Below are 20,025 nucleotides of genomic sequence, written 5' to 3' on the forward strand. Positions count from 1 at the left end.
TGAGGGGAGAAATAGCCTTGTCTATAATAGAGGTTGGTTTACGTACTATGACAGGAGAACGTCTCTCGTCAGCGTAGAGTTTACTGTGAAGTGATACAGCTGGCTGCTGTAACATATCCAGTGTAGATGAGCCCTTTTTCTTTTAATTTGGGATGGCTTTTCTCCCCTGCAACCTCTTGAAGAAGAAATACTTGCGGTACTCGAGGCATAAATGTTTTTGATTTATCAGCAAGCCTTCTGTCTGCAAGCTGTTGTCAGATAATTGAGATGCTTATAACTTTTCTTTTAAGCATTTTCATCTATCTGACTAGAACCTTACTCATTGAGTGAGGTTTCTTGGAATTGAAAACCTTGCTCATTTGTTGTGCTGTAAATTCCTCCATTGGGTGAGTCATTAAATCAAGGTTTCACATCACAATTTGATCTGAGGAAGTGGGTCTGGCCCACGAAAGCTCATCATCTCATAAACCATCTTGTTAGTCTTTAAAGTGCTACATTGTCCTGCATTTTGCATCACAATAGAGTGATATCCTTGTGTTTCTGATATCACTGGGCATAGGAATCCTGTAGCACCCTGACAGGGCTGGCTTTACCATGAGGTGAACTGAGGTGGTCACCTCAGGTGCCAGTCGGGGCTCGAGGGGGGCGCTACTAGGCCCCAGAGTGTAGAAAATTGTCTGCTGCTGGTGCAGCGAGGAGGCATGCGGGCGTCATTTGAGCTCCCTGCCTCAGGTGCCAAAATGTTGTGGGCCGGCCCTGCACCCTAATGACTAATAAATTTATTAGGGCATGAACTTTTGTGGACTGCAGCTTTGTGCATCTGATAAAGTGAGCTGCAGACCATGAAAGCTCGTGCCTTAATAAATTCGTTAGTTTTTAAGGTGCCACCAGATTCCTTGTTGTTTTGGCTTAAACAGACCAACAATACACTCTCTGAAACTTATCAGAAATACAGGATTTCTGCGAAGTGGGGTGTTGGGTTTTTTGTTTTAGCATACTGGTATCTCTGAAACTTTGCAGGCAATCCCCATGTAGCTGAATTCCCTTGCATGCTCCCTGTTCCACACACTCCTTTTTCTGAAGCTTCAGGGGGTAGCTGAGTTAGTCTGTTACAGAAAAAACAACAAATGGCCTGGTAGCACTTTATACACTAACGAAACATGTAGCTGGTATCATGAGCTTTCGTGGGCACAGCCCACTTCTTCAGATGACCGGAGTTATTGCAGATGACTCCGGTCATCTGAGAAGTGGGCTGTGCTCACGAAAGCTCGTGATACCATCTACATGTTTCGTTAGTGTATAAAGTGCTACCAGACCATTTGTTTTTTCCTTTTTCTGAGATGGTTTATTTAAATACTTGAAACAAATGTCAAAATTATTTTCGTGATTGTTGGGTTATTAAAGTTTAACCTGTCCATATGTTCTATGTGTGTGTTTTTTTCCAGTGTTGCTAAGAAATGCTTCCCTTTAAACACTTCATCTTGTTCTAATTTTATGGTCCCATTGTAGTATTTATCTAGCTTTAGTTATTTCTTGGCAGTCTTGTATCCCATTTTGTTTCATATGAAGGTGAAAGCAATGAATAACTCAGCATGTTCACAGAGGAAGAATAGTCTTGTAGGTAAGACTATTGGGACATAACAAGGTCTGGGTTCAATTCCTGATATTGCCCTTGAGTCCCAGCATGCTCTGTGCTTTAATTCACAGCCATACAGGAAAATACTACTTTCCTTTCTGTTATCTGTTTTGACTGTAAAGTCTTCAGGACAAGGACTGTCTTCCTTTGCATATAGTTCCCTGATCTTTGTTCAGCTTGTAGGTACTAACCTAATAGAAATTGAATAATAATGCCTCAGGAATAAATCAAGGTAGAAGCTTGTATGTTTCAAAGGAGGAACACAAAGAAAAATGGAACGATTCCAAAGTAGATCTGTGGATCTGTGAGGAAACTAACTGGGATTGGAAAAAAAAGAACCTAAAATGTACATATGAACTCCAGTCAGTACTGGTTTTTGGCTAAGAAAGGGGTCTTGGGGGAAGGCAAAGCCTAATCATTTTTTAAAAAGAGATCACAGGATTGCTTTTTGTTCCACATAGATTAAATTGTAGGGAAAGTTTAATTGGCTGTGCATTAATCTGGATAACTTGCCTGTGGGATCTCTTAAGGAAACTGATTGCTGAGAACATGGAAACTCCCCTTCTCCTGCAGCGTGATGTTTGCAAAATGATATAGAGCTGTTTAGAACAGGCATGCTCTTATGGATAAGAATGTTACTGTCATAGTGGTGCCAGCTCACAGGAACTCCCTCACTTTCACTAGGAATCCCCATTTCCTGTAAGAAATTTGCTGTGAGCTGAAATTTGGCCTCAGTTTGAGCCTTTTTAGTGTTAATCTCTTTTGGTGATTTTTAAAGTAGTACAAAGAAACCCAAGCATCCTGACTTATTCCATTAGTGCACTGCAGGAAAAAAAACCCTAGAAATTCAGAATTTGCAAAATTTATATAAATGATGAGGCAAATGCTATTTTGAGATAATAAAACCCAAGTTGTTAATATAAATATTGGTTGCTATACAAACATAGGAACTTGCATACAGACAACAATTTATGGAATAAAAGACAGATGGGGAATTCAGTAAGATAATAGAAAGTTCTTATATAGTGCTTTTCATACATAGCTTTTGAGGAGCACAGAGGTGAAGTCACTTGACCAGTACACATTAGGCTTTTAGCAGAGCCCAAAATTTTCCACTAGGTCACATTATCTAGTGTGAAACAGGGGCATATCTTTCATCTTTAGGTGGGAGGGGAAAACAGTGAAATGACCAAAAAATATTTTATTGCGATAAAATGAGCATCCAGTGTTATGTAGGTCACTATATAGATGTTACATAAGAACCGTCATACTGAGTCAGACCAAAGGTCCATATAGCCCAGTATCCTGTCTGCCGACAATGGCCAGTACCAGGCTCCCAGAGGGAGCGATCACAACAGGTAATCCTCACATGATCCCTCCCCTGTCACCCACCTCCAGAGAAACAGAGGCTAGGGATACCATTCCTACCCATCCTGGCTAATAGCCATTGATGGACCTAAGCTCCATGAATCTATCTAGCTCTTTTTTTTAATTCTGTTAAAGTTCTAGCCTTCACTGCATCCTCTGTCAAGGAGTTCCACAGGTTGACTGTGCTCCGAGTGAAAAAAAACTTCCCTTTGTTTGTTTTAAACCGGTTGCCTATTAATTTAATTTGGTGACCCCTAGTTCTTACATTGTGGGAATAAGTGAATAACTTTTCCTTCTTTTCTTTTTACATACCAGTCATGATTTTTTAGACCTCTATCATATCCCCCTTAGTCTCCTCTTTTGTAAGCTGAAAAGTCAAAATCTTTTTAATCTCTCTTCATATGGGACCCGTTCCAAACCCCTAATCATTTTTGTTGCCCTTTTCCAAACCTTTTCCAATGCCAATATATCTTTTTTGAGATGAGGCGACCACATCTGTGCACAATATTCAAGGTGTGGGAGTACCATGTTTTTATATAGAGGCTATAAGATATTTTCTGTTTTATTCTCTATCCCTTTTTTAATGACTCCTAACGTTCTGTTTGCTTTTTTTGACTGCCACTGCACACTGAGTGGATTTTTTCAGAGAACTATCCACAATGACTCCCAAGATCTTTCTCTTGAGTAGTTGTAGCCAAATTAGTTCCCATCATCATATATACAGTTGGGATTATTTTTTCCAATGTGCATTACTTTACATTTATCTACATTAAATTTCATTTGCCATTTGGTTGCCCAATCACTTAGTTTGGTGAGATCTTTTTGAAGCTCTTCACAGTCTGCTTTGGTCCTAATTATCTTGAGCAGCTAGGTATCATCTGCAAATTTTGCCACCTCGTTTATCCTTTCTCTAGATCACTTATAAATAAGTTGAAAAGGATGGGTCCCAGGACAGGCACTTGGGGGATCTCACTAGTTACTTCTCTCCACTCGGAAAACTTGCCATTTATTCCTATCCTTTGTTTCCTGTCTTTTAATCAGTTATCAATCCACAAAAGGACCTTCCCTCTTATCCCATAACAACTTACTTTACTTAAGAGCCTTTGGTGAGGGACCTTGTCAAAGACTTTCTGGAAATCTTAAGTATATTATATCCACTGGATCCCCCTTGTCTACATGTTTGTTTGACCCCCCCCTTCAAAGAACTCTAGCAGATTAATAAGGCATGATTTTCCTTTACAGAAACCATATTGACTTTCCCACATAGTGTAAGAAACTATTTTGCGCCTGTAAACACACAAACATGCACATTATATTATATGTATTGCATGCTTAGTGGTACCTTTTTAAGAAACTGTCTTGGGAGACAGTGACTTTTATTAAAAGGAGTGTTCGTTTAATAGGATTGTTCCCCTCATTTCAATATGGTGAGCCAGGGATTTATACAATTAGGTGGAGGAGAGAGAGAGTTGCCTATGCTTTCTGAAATGTGGGGATTAGGCTAGTTAGTCACATTTTGGAGCACACTAATCTAAGTTAACCAAGACTCAATAAATGAAAGTTGCATAACATGCATGCAGAGTGTCTGTATTTCCTTCATATTGGGAAGTCCGTTTCCTTCATCTCCAGCAGTTACCAGAAAATGAATAAAATTACAGTGTAAGTGCACTGAATTCCTCTAACAGTTTATACAGGTACCTTCAGTAATCCAGAAATCCAATATGTTAGCTTGTCTTGATAACTTTTAGTAGAGTTGTTAAAACTGAAACAAAGGATGTTCACATGCTTTAAACTGGAAATAATTAAATTTTAAATCTAATCATCCCTGGCTCTATCATCCCTGCCTCACTCCCAGGCACTGAAATAAATAAATTCTGCGGTAAGTTTAGAACCTTTTCATTAATTAATTTGTCAAATAGGTGACACAGCACATATGGTTCATAAGATTATTACCCATAATACCTAGGCATAATGGGGTCGATTAAAGATAGAATGGCAGCTGAGACTCTGAAATGCTTTTGTGGGATTAAGATGGAATCTCTTATTCTTTAGCATAGTTTTTAACACTAAATTCATTGAAATATAACTAAATACTATTTAAAGCAGTGTAAATCTACTCAGGTAAAGTATACCCTATGGCCTTAATTATGACCCAGATTGACCCAGTCAAGTACAACAGTTTGTAAAGCGCAGAATGTTTAGTAGATTAAATATTGTGGGATAATCTTGAAATGACTAATTTTAAAATGGAACCTGTGATTTAGAAGCATTTAAATTTGTTTATTATGAATCTCTAATGTTTTTCCATCTATGGATTTCTGTTAAGTTTGTTTGCTATGCAGTGCTGTAGATGCAGACTTTTGTAAGTCTGTGCTGAAGGTGAATGGCTGTGGCTTTTCTGAATTAAAATAGTTTAGTCATAATCTTCTTATGCTTTTAATACTGATAACACAGTCAATATAATGCTAATACTTAATGAACAGGCCTTTGTAAGAGTGCTACTGCAAACTTTGAAATTCAGGAGAGCTTTCCCATGGAATTGAATGAAAACAAGATGATGCTTTTTAAAATAAAACTGTAAAGCAAAACAGATTTGTTTCTGCACTTGACTATTAGTTCAGGACATATTGAGAGACTCATTTTAAAAGAATGAAATATCAGGCTCTTTTTACTGGATGACTCTCATCATAGTTGGCTCTGATGGTGATCAGCTCAAACCCGCATCTCTCCCAGATGACAGGTTTTAAGGTTGCATCAAAAGTGGGCCTTCAGCAGTTAAGGAATGATGTAAATGTGTTTCTAACAATGTCTAGCTGCTGTAGACCAGAACATGTGTTAAAGCACTGTCTGATGTGGTTGTGAGACTCTTGTGGTCCTACTCATGGGGTCTAGCCACACGGTGTAAGAAACTAAGTTTTAAATGTGGTTTGTGAGTTGGATTAAAAGCTTATTGTTTTTATGGAAATTAATTCTTTCCCTGAGTGCGAATTGCAGCTTGGGTTTGAGCTTGGAGCTGTGATGTTGGCGTTTAATGAAATTAATCAGTAAGAAAAAGGAAGTAAAGACCTGTGTGGTTTTTTTAATGTTAAATAAATTTTTTTTGTTTTTTTAATTTTAACAAAAAAAATTAACACACGAGAGGACAATGAGGCGGTCATTCTGAATCATAAAGGAATGCTAATGGTCACAAGCACAAGTCTTATAATTTGCAGTTTACCAACTGGGGATGATACCTAGCCCTGGGAGCCTTTTCTAAGCTATAGAAAAGGTATGGTGCTTTAGAGTCTGGTATCCAACATGTTATAACAAACATGTAAAAATCTAATGCAGACAGGGTAGTTTTAATACATGCTAAGCTGATTGAATTGCAGTCTAGGCTTCCCCCTTTAGGCTTTAACACAGCTACTTTAGCATGTGTTAGACAGCATTCCTTCTTTGCATCCAGGTTCTCATGTATTAGCTAAACATGATATGTATATCCTAGACTAGACAAGGTTTAGAATAGGGGGGAGCAAAATACAGTCCGTGGGCCACATCTGGCTGTTCTAACATTTCTGTCTGGCCTGCCATGACACCAACAGGGGTTTGTCAACCTGTGGCTCTGGAGCTGCAAGTGACTCTTTGGTTGATCCTTGTGATCTCTGGGTCACTAAAAATCCAGTGGTGAAGCAGGGCTCAAGCAGCTGCTGCTGGCACATCTTTGCATGCTCCCGGTGTGTGTGTATGGGGGTGGTTCCACATGCTGCCTAGCCCCAGCTCCATCCTCTTACAGGCAGGAAAATGGCCAATGGGAGCTGCAGAGGCAGTGCTTGCAGATGCAGACAGCACATAGAGATCTCTGACCCCCTTCCCTGCTCCTTGGGGCACATGGAGATGTGCCAGCAGCAGCTGGTCGCTTTCAGGAGTGACATGGAGCCACAGCATGTAGGCAGCCTGCCTGAGTTCTGCTGCACTGCTAGCTAGGAGCTACCTGTTAAGTAAGTGCCCTCTTGCCAGAGCCTGCACCTTGCATCCCCTCCTGCATGCAAACTTCCTCCCAGAGTCCACTCCCCTCACCTTCACACTGTGCAACAGCCCAGAGCTCCCTCTCGCACCTCCTCTTTTAATATAGCAGAAATGTGTGGCCTGCAATGACTTGACTTAAAATTAATGCATAGGCTCCCTTGCAAAAATTATTGCCCACCCCAGCCTAGAACTGTTGGTTTCCTGCTTGGTATGTGTTTGTGGGTCAGTGCTGCCATTTGATTCAGGATCTGTTTCCTACCAAGGACAAGAAACTCAGGATCAAATTGCAGCAAAACCAGACTCTATTTTGTATAGCCACTTTTGAAACAGTCTGTGTCCCCAATGTCTTTTGAGCTAAATGACATCATTTCAGGAGTGGTGGTAGAACCTCACAGGGCAAGATAGGAGTGAGAAAAGGGTAGGTGTAAGCAAACAGAAATACAGTATGTCAAGATAACAGAAACAATGGATACCCTTGAGATATTGGTGCAATGTAGTTAATAGCTTGAGTGATTCCTTTCTTTTTTTGTTGTAAGCCAGTTTATGATATTTACTGTTAGAAGAGAGCAGTTTTTATCCCCATGGCCTGATAGATCCCTCAGACTACAGTAGCAAAGCATTTACAGGAGCCGACTTCATGGGATTCTGTAAATAAGCACTTAGTGTGGACATTTCTAAAATCCGACAAGCCCATTGGAAGGTTGAATATATTACTGGACACATTGTAGTGTTTGGAGTCTTTGTCTGAGGGACCTTCTACGTGACCATTTTCTGTAATTTCGCCATTGTAGTGATTATGGTATTGTTAGACAGTAAACGATTCAGTGTTCTGATTTCAAGGGGGAGGGGCAATGAGGGTGTTGAAAGAAACATTGTCTGAGCATACCAGGATTAGCTGGTGTTACCACCTTGCACTGTTTTAGGACTGCTGCTTAAAATGGATCATCTACTCCAGTGGTCTCCAACCTTTTTAACCATAAGATCACTTTTTCAATTTAAGTGCAATGTAAGATCTACCTCAAACCCAAATACCTTGGCTCTGCTTCCTTTCTGCCCCTTCTCTGAGGCCCTGTTCTTGCTCCACCCCTTCTCTGAGGCCACACCCTGTTCACTCCAGCTCCTTTCCTCCCCCAACCTCCATCACTTTCACCAGCCTGGGGTTGGAGTTTGGGGTGCAGTCTCTAGTCTTGGGCCAAAGGGTTCAGAGTGTGGGTAGGGCTCTGGGCTTAGCTCCGGGCAAGAGATTGGGGTCCAGGAGGGGGTTCAGGGTGCAAGTTCTAGGGAGCAGGGGAACTCACATATGAGGCAGGAGGTTGTGTGCAGGAGGGAGGTTCAGGGATGGGACAGAGATTCAGGATGCAGGCTCTGGCTGGGCACTGTTGAACTGGAATGGCTTCTGGGTGGTGGAGCAGTGGAGTTAAGGCAGGTTTACTCCTGTCCTGGCCCTGCACTACTCCTGAAAGCATCTGGCATGAACAGCAATGGCTCCATGATACCATGTGCTGCCCCGCATCTACAGGCACTGAGACCACAGCTTTTGTTGGCCACTGTTCTCTGTTACTGATCAATGGGAGCTGCAGGAGTAGTGTCTGCAGGCAAGGACAGCATGTGGGAGAACCCCTGCTCTGCCTTTCTCAGGGGCTGCAGGGACATGTCAGTCTCATCCAGGAGTAGCAATTACCATAGGGATAATGACTCCAGCCACGACAGGTTATGCATTTTAGAACTCACTCCTCAAAGAATTAAATTTAAGCATAAGACAAATGAAAATGAAGAAATGTACAGGGCAGTCAAAACTCCAAAACAACCCACTTTACAAGCAGTAAAAGGAGTAACAACAGCAACCCACATACATGCTGGGTTGGGAGATGAGAGTGAAGGGCAGTGTCTGTTTGTGAGAATGACAGAGAGAAACACATTGTGAGAGAGTGACAGAGGTTTGCATTGCCAAGCTCCCTCCATTCCCTTTTCTCTGTGTGGAGACAGGGTACAGAAGGGAAGGGGGGGGCACTTTGACATCAGCATCGCTCCTCTTCTCCCTCCCACACCTTGCACAGCAAATAGGAGGCTCCTGGAGGGCAGCTCCAAATTTAAGGGGACTATTAGCCCCTTACTAAAACTCAGCGGGGTTTTTTGCTTGGCTAGCTCCCAGTATCAAAAGGGGAAGGGTCCATGAGACTGACAATCCCCAGGGACAGTGGGAAGAGGCCAACACTCCAGGTCAGCCTGATTGACAGGTAGGACAGGTCAATGAGGAAATTAGGAGGCCAGGTTCCCTTGTCCTCTGTGTGAGCTGGGATGTTCTGGGCCCCTCTCTGAGAGAGAAGGGGACAGAGCCAGTCTCACACAACCCAAGGAATGCAAGCTGTGATGAGAGGCAGACTTGCAGTGACCAGAGAGCAAAAGAGGTGAGAGGAGCAATGCAAAGAGCTGTAAGCTGGCAAAGCAACATGGTCTGCAGCTGGGTGTGGTGAGCAGCTGGGACCAGCAAAAGGGAAGAGAAGAGGCTCTGGGCTGGGAGACACCACCAGACAAGAGGCCTTGCAGGCTAGACTTGGAGAGGGATTGAAACTCCATCTGGGAGAAGGGTCCTGACACCTACAGCCTGAACTCATGTGGTCACTGCCAGAGCAAGTGTGTCCAATCTGCAGCTGCCGCCCCCCCCCCCCCCTCGCTCCCCAGCAGCACAGCCAGGGCCTGAGAGAGAGCCCTGGGACTTATGAGGAACAGATTGTGGACTGTCCTTACACTCCTCGGACTGCTGTTTGTGATGTCCCTGTGGCACAAAGCGGGGCTATGTGTTCTCTCTTAACCTTGCTCATTTTTTCCTTATTGTTTTCTTTTTAATCAGTTGCTGTTTAATAAATTGTATTCGCTTTGAACTTTATGTAGTAATCAGTCGGCCAGGAAAGTATTCAGGGTGAAGAGAGCACCCTGGAGTGGGGACACCCTAGCCCCTGCCCTAAGTGACTACCAGGTCGGGGATTCAGCCCCAGAAAATCTGGGCCCAGCCTTGTTGGGATTTCGAGGATTCTGCTACTCAAGAGAGTGGAAGAGGAGCCCTCAGGGTCAGGGAGGCCATTGGGTAAAGGAAGTGATAGTGGGGACTCAGATCCTTTCGCTGGTGCACTTCACCGGGGTAGTGTAGAAGCCAGGAAAGTTCCCCACAATAGCAGGGCCATCGCTTACACAAGCTTCCTGGCCAAACCAGTCAGACTCCCCTGTATGAGGCTCCAAGATCTACCAGTAGATTGGGATCTACCACTGATCTACTCCCATTGCTAAAAGGTGCCTTGAGTCACAAAGTGGTGTTAGGAAGTTGCAGGCTCTTCTGTTTGTAGGATTTTAATGTTGGTGTAACATTCAGACTAATCACTTGTGACTCATTGGGCCAATCTCCATTTTAGTGTAAGTCCATTCAATTAAATTATGGTCCACAGAGTTATGTGCACGCTCTCACATCAGTGCTGAGTTTGGCTTATCGATTTATCACAATCCTTCCCTGCTGTTCCCTAAATTGAGCAGAGGGATTTGTATAATGAATACTATTTTTCCTTGAAGGAACAGAAAAAAAATCATATCAAAGGGAACTTTAAAAGCTGTTCTGGTTTTTAAAAAAATCCTTTAAAATCTATTTATAAATAAAAAGTGAAACATCTATGTCAGCTACTGCGTAATTAAGTGTATTCTAGCAAACAAATAAGGCTTAATGTTAAACCAATTATTTTATAAATATTAAGTTTTTCACTTTTCAGTTAATTTCAATTAGTCTTTATTGGCATGACAAACTATTCAAGAGCTGCCAAGTGTAAGAAAAAATACATAACCCTCCTGGATGTCTGGCAAAAGTGCATATCATTGATACCAATATAATCTTGATGAAAATATTTATGATTGTGTTGTTTTCTATATGATACATGTCAATCCCCTCGCACCTAATTAAAATGCCCACTGTTCCAAAATTATAATATGCATAATTTGTATTCCAGCAGTAACTTAAATTTATGTAATCCCCTATCGTGCCAAATGTTGTATTGTACTGTCAGCATCAGTGAGGTCAACAGACAGTGCTAGCATGTCTTTTGCTGCAGTCAGCATAGCATTTATTTTTATGGGTCTCACCATAATGATGGTGGTTTTTAAACATAAAGAATTGGATTTTTAAAAGCCCAACTTTTAACAACCTCAGAATGCAGAAGCCTTTTTCATTACATTTTAACTCCAATATTGGTCTAAATTACTTATTTCCTTTTAATTTATTACCATTTTATAATTAAGGATTTTCAGCTCTAGAACCATAAACCCTTGAATAAATTGGAACATTCCTTATATGTTTACAGATAGTTTATTTTTTTTCCTTCCGGAAGCGAAGCCTTTCTGAATTCAGATTCTTAGCTTGTGTTAATGATACTGTATTAATCTTGGTGGATAAAAATCTTACTAAGGAGTCATCTTACTAAGGGTTGTTTAAATTTATGCCTGCCTTTGAGGAACAATTTAACAGATTTATCACCTCTTGGGGGACCAGCAAGGAGCACAGAGCAGTTTATTCTCATTTTGATTAAGCTAAAAACAACTGTTACATATACAGACTGTGCTCACCCAGGTAATTCCATAATGAGGCAATGCTTATGAGTGAGTTTTTGCAAGATTAGTTTTCTCCTCAAAATTAGAGATGTTAACTTTTTAAAAAATAGCATCTATCTAGATAGAGACCACTTGCAAGTCTTCTGGCATCAGCAGAGCCCCAGGTGGTGAAATGACCTTTTTTTTAGGCAGGTAAAGGAACAACTTAGCATTTGTTCATTTAGGACTTCCTGGCTAGCTGTTGGGGTGGAAGAACATAGTTCAACGTCCATATCTAACTATTTTGTATAGTGTCACTTTTACAATTCTTAAGATGAAATGCTTTGAAAAGTATCAGTTAAAACAAGGAAGTTGATGGGAGGGGGGAGAAGCTAAATAGGTGCATATGCAAAGGGGGAGCAATGGTATCGAGATTTGGAATGATAGGACGTTAATAAGAGAGGGGAAATAAATATGTATGTTAAGAAGCAGGTGTGACGGCGCGTTGGGGGTTCCCCGTCTCCTGCACCCCGAAATGGCACAAACAGACTGCACCAGCCAGTGGAATTGAGGGTGGTTTATTGCTCCTCCAGCACAGCGCAGCACAGATGTAATCTGGTTACAGGAACTGGGGGCTAAGAGGTCTCAATGCCCCCCTTGAGATAGGGGAGTCCCAGCCCCCTCCCCAGCTCCTTCTTCTCTGCCTTCCAGCCAGCAACTAACTAACCCTCTTCCAGCCCTGCCCCCCAGTCAGGGCAGCATTCCACCTTCCTTTGTTTCTCTCCATGGGGGGTGTCTGGCCACTGGTTCAACAAGTTTGGCATTACCTTGGCCTAGTGAGGTTTTCCCAGACAGCAGGGGTCACCACAGCCCAGCAAGTACCCCCACTACGTCACAGCAGGTAAATGACTAATTGTGTACTGGATACAATTTGTATCGAGTACACAATTTGTCGATAAAGGGTCTCGCTGTAGCTCTGAAGTTTAAATGTAGTAGGAGCCGGGTGCGCAGGCAGGCACGATCTGGGTGGCTCTTACTACATTTAAAAGGCAGAGCTGCGGTGATGTAGGTCTGGGACCCGGCACAAGCTGGAACTCAGCAGTCCCAGCTCACGCGGGATCCCTGACCGCTACATCTCTGCCTTCCCTGCTCCACAGAGGCAGCCTGGGGTGGGAGGTGAGAACGAGTAGTTGACTTGACTATCCGATAAGTTTAGGCTTATCCGATAAGTTTGGATAGTTGACTACTCGACTATTCTTTTACATCCCTAGAACTGAAGAAAAGAGCTGTACAGGAGAAGACTGTTTCCGCAGCACTGGTAACATAGTGCAGAAGGGAAAAAAGGTGCCAAGAGACCCAATTCTGTGGGACTAGCTGGAAGAAGCCTGCAAAACAACTGTAAAAACAAGGAGACCAATTTTGTCTTAGCTGCTGAAATTTTGGGGGTTTCTGAGGAGCTAAGCTGAGGGGAAGATTCAGTTCAGTGTTTTTGTATATGTAAAGAGTCCGGCAGAATTTTGCACATGGATGGAATGTAGAGAGCCCAGGGATTTGATAGCCATGGCACAAGGGATTGACCACAGTTCATGGTAATCAGGGGGTGGAGTTGGGAGGGCACTTTTCACTCATAGTCTAGTGTGTTTCTTATAGAGCTTGGATCCATAACTCATTGAAGTGAATAGGAGTCTTTCTAGAGACCTCGGTGTGCTTTGGAGCAGGCCAACAGAGAGGAGGAGAAATGGTGAGATGGATGAGGAAGGAATATTGTGTATGTGAATCCAGGGGTTGAGTGATTCTGGGGGCTATGATTAGTGGCAAAAGAAATACTTATTGTAACTGATTTGTTATGGATGGCTTTGCTTTCTCCTGAGAAGTATGGAAGCACTTTTCCCATCAAAGATTGCATGTCCCTTAGCATATGGAGGAAGCAAGGCTCTGGCTGACATGGAATATAATTAAATATAGAACACAAATAAATGGTAAGAATTGTAGCTGGGAGGAAGGCCAAACATGCCTCAGCATTAAGGTTTAACTGGTTTCCTAGGGATGAATGAGCATTTTTAAAGCTAAATTGTTTGGACTTACTGTTGCAGATACTTCCTCTTGTATCTACTGACTTGTTCTTGTGCAGATGGGATAAGGGGTGGGATTATTGAGGGTCTATAGATCATGTGAAAGAACTCTATGCTGTAAAAGGTACAAAGCTTTGCAATGATCATCAGCTGCCTTTGCATAAATCACTATCTTTCTGTGATGGAAAAGAACAGTTCTTGAGATTGCAATCTTATTGTCTTGCTCTCTTCCTGTTGCTGTAATTTATGACAAATTCTGTGAGGAAATCCTTATTTATGTTCAGATCCAACAGTTTCCATTTCCTGCAGATCAGCAGAATGGGCAGGAGGGAAAAGAAACACTTCTGTATTTTATTATTGTCTTCAGCTTTCAAGTAGATTCAGATCCCATTTGAATGCTGTAGAACTGAAGACCAGTTATTTCAGACCATTTTAGGTAAATTGCTCCCATGTGATTTTTTTCAAAGGGATTCTCTCACCCTGAGAACATCAGTGCAGACATAGTTCTTGTATGGTGTACAGTAATTAAATTATACTTCTCTATCCAGCCTTATATTGCTTCTAGGAGCAGCTCTTTATTGGATTTACAGAATTTTTTTGGGTGGGAAGGAAATGCTTGCGGGCCTGTCACTCCTGATACAGTACCATGATATTGAATCCTACCCTATTCTAGAAGACACTTAAGACTGATCTTGATCACCTGTGGTTCTGCACTTTTATTTAAGACATTAGCTCTGGTGTTGTGTCCAGATTCCTGTTTGGCTTAATGACATTCTGCCTCCCAATATTCTCCCTGTAGCTTCAGTTGCATGAAGAATTGTTCTCCACTGCCTGTCCTAAACTGTTGCATAACTTTGCTGTATGTTGTTAAACAGCTGCTGCATGTGTGTATAGCTGAAGTGATTTCTGAAATATCCATTGTGGATATTTAGTGCCAGTCACCATAGAATCTTGTTGGTGAAACCATGTGGTTTGAGTGCTGTGGGATGAACAGCATAATAGAACTTTAATATCAGTCCACTGCTTTTTCTTTCTTTTCACTTGCAAGTTTTTTAATTGTTTATGCATTTCTCAGATTCGTTAAGGCTCATCCATATTTCAAATCTACAAATTCTGATGTGATTGTATTTGTTTTAATGATATTTATGATGTGATCAGGAACATAGTGTGGGGTGTTTTTGTTTTTGTTTTTGTTTTTTTGGCCAAATGTGGCTCCCATTGTCTTTTTTTTTCTATTTTAAGGCAGTGAACCAATGAACTAATTGCTGTAGCTCAGGCATGTCAAACTGGCGTTTGAAGGGCCACATGTGGCCTGATAGAAATTTTTTGTGGCCCGCCAGTACATTTTTATAAAGGAATCAAATGCGGCCCATTGGCAGCTTGGAACATGTGGCTGAGTGCAGATCCCAGCCGGCTGACCACTCTGTGCCGCAGCGACTGCTCGTGGCTGGTCGGGCTGCCCTGTGCTGGGTGCCCAGCATACACTCTCAGCTGGCCGCTGTGCTCACGCCACCCCATCGCGCCTGAGGAAGAAATGTGTGGCGGTGGCAACGTCGACTCCAGGACCCAGATATTTGGGGGGGGGGGCACTCTGAGAGTGCTTGGCTGTGGGGAAAGGGGGAGGCATTGTGTTGGCGGGGCTGGCTCTGGGGGAGGGGTTAGGTTGGTGGGCAGCTGGGAGTACCTGGCTCTGGGGGAGGGAGAGGCATTTGGTTGTGGAGGAGGGGGCTGGCTCTCTGGGAGCGGAGCGGGATTGGGTTAGAATGGAGGTATGGGAGTGCCTGGCTCTGGGGGAGCGGAGGGGGTTATTTTGTTGTTTATTTAATTATTCCCAAATAAAATCACAAAAGATTTATTTAGATATATTTTATATCAGTAAATATGTCAATTTTTTGCAATTGCACAAATATTATGTTTATGCAAAATGCAGGACAATGTAGCACTTTAAAGACTAACAAGATGGTTTATTAGATGATGAGCTTTCGTGGGCCAGACCCACTTCCTCAGATCAAACCTGATCTGATGTTTATGCAAAATCTCAAACTTACAAAGTATCTGAAATTTTCACAAAAGCATGTTCTATTCAATTAACCACGGTCTATACTTGTTTTTATTTTAACAAAACAAGTTGTGTCATATACTAAATGTAAAAGTACCTTAAATTTATATTTACATTAAAAATTATTTTATATGAGCAAATAATAATTTTACACATCAAATTATAGTATTATATTAAAACAAGACCTGAAAAAATATTATAAAAATACCTAAAACATAACCTATAATAATAAATACTTACGACTTCCTGATAAAGTACATTAACTTGTAGAGCCACCAAAGAAATCAGTTTTCTGGTTTTTGTGGACCCCCCCAGGCTCTGGGGTTGAGACAAAACTGAGGAGTTCAATGTGTGGGACATGACTTCCAGCGAGAGGGATGGGGGTATAGGATCTGGGCAGAAGGTGGGGTGCAGGAAGGGATGAGGTTATAAGGCCTGGGCAGGAGGTGGGGTGCAGGAGCTGGCTGGGAATAGAGTGTCTGGCCAAGGGGTGCAGGAAATGATTGGGGGTACAGTGTCTAACCGGGGGGGAAGGGTGTAGGAGTGGGCTTGGAGGTGCAGGGTCTCAATGATGCAAGGGATGTGTGAGGGGGGTGCATGGGAGAGTGCAGGGTCTGGGTATGAGAGGTCAGGGGACAGTTACTTGCTTTCATGATTTATGCCAGTCCCAGGCACCTGCTGCTCCCATTGGCTGGAATCTGGCCAATGGGAGCAGTGGGGAAATCCTCCAGGCAGTATGCCTGCCTGCTCCTGTTCCCCAGCAGGGGAAGGGGGAGCACTTCTTTCCCACAAGCTGGATCATGCAGCGAGACCGGGGGCTTTCTCCCCCCCCCCCCACCCCAACCTTACCCCAACAGGAAGCCAGCTCTGGCTGTCAAACAGTGCAAAGAGGAGAGGGCAAGGCTGGAGCTCCAGCATGGGCTGCCCGCTGCAGAGGATTGGGAGCTGAGCACGAGCTGCAGACCACTAGTGGTCCATGACCGCAATTTGAGAGCCACTGCTCCAAGAAGGCACAGGACTGATTATTGTGTTTCAGTGATGATGGTGAGATTTCCACGGACTTGCTGTTAGTGAGAATGAGAGTTAATCTAAGCTGCTTTTCCTTCCCAGATTGCAACAAGAAATGTGATCATTACAAATGGCCAAGCCTCAAAATCAGGAGTGATGGTATCAAGACATGTGCTGGCAGCTCTGTGCTTCTCCCTCTCCATAGTAATTCCTGCAATCTGCAGTGGTGTTTAATTACATGCAGTGTAAAACCACTAACACAAAAGGTGCCCATTAGATCTGAAAGCGAAAAACACTCTATTGCCAAGTACAAGCAAAAGGAAATGGGTTAGATTTGCAGGGAAAAGATCTCTGCCCCTCTCTGTGTAGGAGGGACTTCTAATTAAAATAGGAATAATAGCCTCTTCAGTCTCCTTTCTCGCCATCAGATTCTATACTGCAGTCCCACAGTCATACATATAGGCTGGCTTCTAAAAATGTGTAGATAAGAATCTCTGGACATCTTCAGTTGTTCCTTTGTGAAAGTGGATGTTCACAAAGTGCTATGCCAGTGCTTTGAAGAGACCAGAATCCAGAAGCTCCATTTAAGAACATTCATTTGCCTCTGGGTTTTTGAAGGAGTTGTTTTGTTATACTAACACACCTTATTGCAATCACACTAATACATTTGTACTTTAGTTGGCATTTCAGTTTGAACATTTTAATTTTCTGTTTGATTTGATTGGATTCGTTGAGGCCTGGCTCAAATACTGTAAAAGAGAGAAGCTGGGGTAAAATATAAGTTGTCTGTGTATCAGGCAGTGTAAAGCATTGTGTTTAACACTGAGGCTTGAGTCCAGGTGTGTGTGTGTATGTGTGTTTAAAACACCTGGTATTGAGATTAGCGGTGTAAAATCAGTTAACCATTATCAACTAAGCAGGATCCCAGGCAGAAGGATGGCTCCAGCCTGGCTGGAAGCAGCCTCTGTCTGTGATGCCAGAGCTGGTTGCAGGCAGAGGCTGCTCTGGCAGCAGCCCCTGTCCACTGGTGGACCCCCAGCTCCCCGCTGGGACACTCTGAGGACAGGTACTGTTGGACCCAGCATGAGCCAGGAATGAGCAAGCCCGGCTTGGTCCAGGCTTGAGCCAGCCAGGACCTACCCTCGCTGCACCCATGGAATTTAAATGTAGTAAGAGCCTGCACGTCCGTCTGTTACTTGATTTAAACTGCTGAGCCGCAGCGGGGGTAGTTCCTGAACCTGGTGCTAGCCAGGACTGAGCAACCCCTTGCTTATTGACTAATCGTGACTGCAAAGGTGCATGTGCTATCCTTGTCCTGCTGATAGTGTCTGATGAGCTACGATTTTGCAACAGCAAAGCACTGAAAGAGAAAATGCTGGAAGTGTTGAGTGTTTTCTTGATGTGATATAATATTGGCCTTTGTTCTGACTCAACTCCACAGTACCAAAATATTCTGTTTTTCTCCCTGCTGTGTGTTTGATCATTTCCCAACCTTTTGGCTCATGAGAGATGAGGTTACAAGTGTGCACCAAGCTACACAGAGGCTTGAAATGTTTGAGGGCTTTTTTGTTTTAATCTCTTCAAGGTTTCAGTCTCTTTTCTACAGTTCAGATGTAATGTGAGAAATGTAAGTAAAAGATAGCAGCCAGATGGTACTTCTCTTGGGTCAGACAGATTAGTATATTTAGAAAAAGGTTTCTTATTTCTTTGGTCTCTGTTTGATGCCTTCCCTTTGTGGACCCTCAAGCACTTGCGCATTACAGCATTTTGAGAAGTAAATAGTGGCATTATACCCATTAAATGGATAGGCAAATAGAGACCCTGTGCCTATGTGATGTGCATTTGGTATCAGTATGTCACTAGACAGAATTCATTGTCTTAGTGTTAGTATAAAAGGCCAGGCCCGAAGTACTGAGCTATTGTAATTCACAGTAAGCACTTGCTGGACAATACAGTTCGCTCTGGTGGGTCAGCCCATCCTTGCTGGGCAGTTCAGTCACCTTGGATGGGTCTCTGTAAATCGACTTTAATATCCAGGTGAAACATTTCCTTCTGGGATGGGCTTATCAAAGTCCCTCATCAGCTTTCTTTACATGCCTCTCTTTCTACGATTGGTTTATTATGACTAAGCTCTGCACTGGATATTGCCTTTCCCCGTTTCCCTTAAGCAGAGGAGAATTGTTCCCTTCTTCAGTTGGTGTATGGTTGGCTTAAGTTTGTCTTGGGTCTTGTCTTGTGGTGCCGAGCTAGTTGGCTTTCATTTTAGGTTTTTACAGCGTTGATATCCTGCTATGACAGTGCTCATTCAAATCACCATATATTAAGCTACTTCTACACTGCAAGGCAATTTTTGCGCAAAAACCTGTGGACCGTCCACACCTCAAATGCGCTTTTGTGCAAATAAATCAGCAGTAAAATGGCAGAACAGATGGCTTTTGCTAGTGTAGGTAAGCCACCTTCTACGAGGCATAACTCTCTTTTGTGCTACAGCTATTGCGCAAAAAGGCAAGTGTGGATGCTCCAGGGCCTCTGATGGCCATTCACAGAATGGCCATCATAGAATCATAGAATCATAGGACTGGAAGGGACCTCGAGAGGTCATCGAGTCCAGCCCCCTGCCCTCAAGGCAGGATCAAGCTCCGTCTACACCATCCCTGACAGATGTCTATCTAACCTGTTCTTAAATATCTCCAGAGAGGGAGATTCCACCACCTCCCTTGGCAATTTATTCCAATATTTGACCACCCTGACAGTTAGGAATTTTTTCCTAATGTCCAATCTAAACCTCCCCTGCTGCACTTTAAGCCCATTACTCCTTGTCCTGTCCTCAGAAACCAAGAGGAACAAATTTTCTCCTTCCTCCTTGTGACACCCTTTTAGATATTTGAAAGCCGCTATCATGTCCCCCCTTAATCTTCTTTTACAATCAGAGCTTTCTTGTGCAAGAGCGTCCATTCAATGTGGACGCTTTCTTGTGCAAAAGCACATGGCTTTTGCGATGCGCTTTGAGGTGTGGATGTGCTCTTGCACAAGAAGTTTTTGCGCAAAAACTCTTGCACAAAAGGCTTCTTGTGCAAGAAGCCTGCAGTGTAGACATAGCCTTATACAGTTGCTTCCAAGGGAAGAAGTGAAAGACTGTTGTTAAGCAGAATTAAAATTAAACCTGAGACCCGTAGAAAAATGCACAGTAGGGAACACTGGCTAAGGGTCTCGATGTAGCAGGGACATAACTCATAAGACTCCAATATCTTGACAAATACTCGGTTCTTATAAGTGATTTTGCTGCCCGTACAGTGACACTTCACAAAGTC

The 20,025-nt window shown here is 42.8% G+C and overlaps 1 protein-coding gene across 3 annotated transcripts in view; it reads left to right on the top strand.

Annotated features, from left to right (window-relative positions):
• DIP2B (DIP2 acetate--CoA ligase B (putative)) overlaps positions 1–20,025 on the top strand; it is a 173,594-nt gene that overhangs the window by 70,650 nt on the left and 82,919 nt on the right. The gene's annotated exons all lie outside the window — the stretch shown is intronic.

This window comes from Pelodiscus sinensis, chromosome 31 (genome assembly GCF_052426305.1).
Source record: "Pelodiscus sinensis isolate ZL-2025 chromosome 31, ASM5242630v1, whole genome shotgun sequence".
NCBI classification, from domain to species: domain Eukaryota; kingdom Metazoa; phylum Chordata; order Testudines; family Trionychidae; genus Pelodiscus; species Pelodiscus sinensis.